This window comes from Zalophus californianus, chromosome 16 (genome assembly GCF_009762305.2).
Source record: "Zalophus californianus isolate mZalCal1 chromosome 16, mZalCal1.pri.v2, whole genome shotgun sequence".
NCBI classification, from domain to species: Eukaryota; Metazoa; Chordata; class Mammalia; order Carnivora; family Otariidae; genus Zalophus; species Zalophus californianus.
In genome coordinates, this window is record NC_045610.1 from 9,446,465 (window position 1) to 9,449,534 (window position 3,070).

A 3,070-nucleotide genomic window follows, 5' to 3' on the forward strand; every position below is an offset into this window, starting at 1 on the left:
AAATATTTTCAAAGCACTGCCCTTGTGGGGAAAAAAAAAAAACAGGGGCACCTGTGTAGTTCAGTTGGTTAAGCGACTGCCTTCGGCTCGGGTCATGGTCCCAGAGTCCCTGGATCGAGTCCAGCATCGGGCTCCTTGCTCAGTGGGGAGTCTGCTTCTCCCTCTGACCCTCCCACCTCTCACGCTCTCTCTCACTCTCTCTCAAATAATTAAAATCTTTTTAAAAAAATAAAAAATAAAAAAACCTAAAGGGAAGAGAGGAGAGAGATGCATACTTAGATGTTCGGACATGCACACGTGATTGGCCTCTGGAGTGCTACAAAATTCCAAAATTCCAACTGCAACCAAGGAAGGAAAGGAAGACCACAGGCCAAAGATAGGAGACTTGCTTTTCTTTCTGGAGTTTGTTGTACTGGGTGCCTGCATGACTTGTTTATTATAGAAAAACTAATTCCAAAAAGGAAGTATGGAGAAGAGTGACACAAATCATGTGGTAAGATTGTATACTTTGATGTAAGTCAATGAGAAGTGCCCACACCCTCATTCTGCCCCCTTCTGCTTCCTGTCTAGGTAACTCAGAGCCAGCCTTTAAGTTCCAGGTCAAAGGCCATCTTCCGCCGTGTGGCACAGAACTCAAGGGCCTCGAGGAACAGGCTAGGAACATAAATGTTCCAAACAAATGAGGCAGCACCGAATAGAAGTCAGTGTGGAGCTCAGGAAAGCTAAGAAGGATGACCAGATGCTGAAAAGGAGAAACGTAAGCTCGTTTCCTGATGATGCTACCTCTCCACTACAGGAAAACCGCAACAACCAGGGCACTGTAAATTGGTCTGTTGATGACATTGTCAAAGGCATAAATAGCAACAATTTGGAAAGCCAGCTCCAGGCTACTCAAGCTTCTAGGAAACTGCTTTCTAGGGAAAAACAGCCCCCCATAGACAACATAATCCGGGCTGGTTTGATTCCAAAGTTTGTGTCCTTCTTGGGCAGAACTGACTGTAGTCCCATTCAGTTTGAATCTGCTTGGGCTCTCGCTAACATTGCTTCTGGGACATCAGAACAGACCAAGGCTGTGGTAGATGAAGGTGTTATCCCGGCATTCATTTCTCTGTTGGCATCTTCCCATGCCCACATCAGTGAACAAGCTGTATGGGCTCTAGGAAACATTGCAGGTGATGGTTCAGTTTTTCGAGACTTGGTTATCCAGTATGGTGCAGTTGACCCACTATTGGCTCTCCTTGCAGTTCCTGATATGTCATCTTTAGCATGTGGTTACTTACGTAACCTTACTTGGACACTTTCAAACCTTTGTCGCAACAAGAATCCTGCACCCCCATTAGATGCTGTTGAGCAGATTCTTCCTACCTTAGTTCGTCTCCTGCATCATGATGATCCAGAAGTATTGACAGATACCTGCTGGGCCATTTCCTACCTTACTGATGGTCCAAATGAACGGATTGAAATGGTTGTGAAAACAGGAGGTGTGCCCCAGCTTGCGAAGCTTCTAGGAGCTACTGAATCACCCACTGCGACTCCTGCACTAAGAGCCATAGGAAATACTGTCGCTGGGACAGATAAGCAGACTCAGGTTGTAATAGATGCAGGAGCACTTGCTGGTTTTCCCAGCCTCCTAAGGAACCCCAAAACTAATATTCAGAAGGAAGCTACGTGAACAATGTCAAACATCACAGCTGGTGGCCAGGACCCGATACAGCAAGTTGTGAATCATGGATTAGTCCCATTCCTCATTGGTGTTCTCTCTAAGGCAGAGTTTAAGACACAAAAGGAAGCTGTCTGGGCTGTGACCAACTATACAAGTGGTGGGACAGTTGAACAGATTGTATACCTCGTTCATCGTGGCATAATAGAACCATTGATGAACCTCTTAACTGCAAAAGACACCAAAATTATTCTGGTTATTCTAGATGCCATTTCAAACATCTTTCAGGCTGCTGAGAAACTAGGTGAAACTGAGAAACTTAGTATAATGATTGAAGAATGTAAAGGTTTGGACAAAATTGAAGCTCTACAAAACCATGAAAATGAGTCTGTGTACAAAGCTTCATTAAACTTGATTGTGAAGTATTTCTCTGTAGAGGAAGAGGAAGATCAGAATGTTGTGCCAGAAACTACCTCTGAAGGCTGTACGTTCCAAGTTCAGGATGGCACTCCCGGGACTTTTAACTTTTAGATTGTACAGCTGAGGCAAAAGGTGTTTGTTGTGTACTCTGTTTGGTAGAAGTTTGTCTTATTGTTTCTCTCCTAAGAACCCTCTTTTTTTTTTAATTTTTTTTAGATTTTATTTATCTGAGAGAGAGAGACATAGTAAGAGAGAAAGCACAAGTGGGGAGGAGAGGGAGAAGCAGGCTCCCCACTGAGCAGGGAGCCCGATGCGGGACTTGATCCCAGGACCCAGAGATCATGACCTGAGCTGAAGGCAGACGCTTAACCGACTGAGCCACCCAGGCGCCCTAAGAACTCTTTTTAAATGTGTTTTGTTACTGTAGCACTTTTTACAACGAAACTCTACTTGACCAGTTCCAGACTGTACAAACTGTATGAAGCTCCTCCTCTCAGCGGGTTTCTTATTTCTATGTGGAATCTCCTCTCTTGCAGTGTCCTGTAAATAAAGATTAAATTTCACTCTTTTCTTTTAAAAAAAAAAAATACAACAGTAGGCCTGGAACTTGGTTGCAATCCTGAAAAAAAAAAATCCTGCCCTCCCCCGGCCCCCACCCTGCACAAAATTGATTTCTCCCTTCACTGTGACCCAGGGCTCTTTGATCATAGGTCTTTTGATGAACTTATATTGTAGTATAGTCATTCGTGTGCCTAACGGGCTGTCGCTCTTTGAAAAATTAATGACAATGGTTGTCAGCCTTTCTTGAGGGCTTATCAGGGGCCAGGCAATATGTCGAGAGCTTCACATCTATTATCTCATTTGGTCCTCATGGCCATCCTAGAAATCAGGTACAATTTTTAATCCCCATTTTTCAGAAGAGGAAATGAATCTCAGAAAGATTGAATAACCTGCTCAAGGTCACACAAGTAGCAATGAGGTGGGTGGGCA

At 44.0% G+C, this 3,070-nt stretch overlaps 1 pseudogene; it reads left to right on the forward strand.

Moving 5' to 3' along the window:
• Positions 1 to 679: 679 nt before the first annotated feature.
• Positions 680 to 2,191, forward strand: LOC113907893 (annotated as a pseudogene).
• The last annotated feature ends 879 nt before the right edge of the window (positions 2,192 to 3,070 follow it).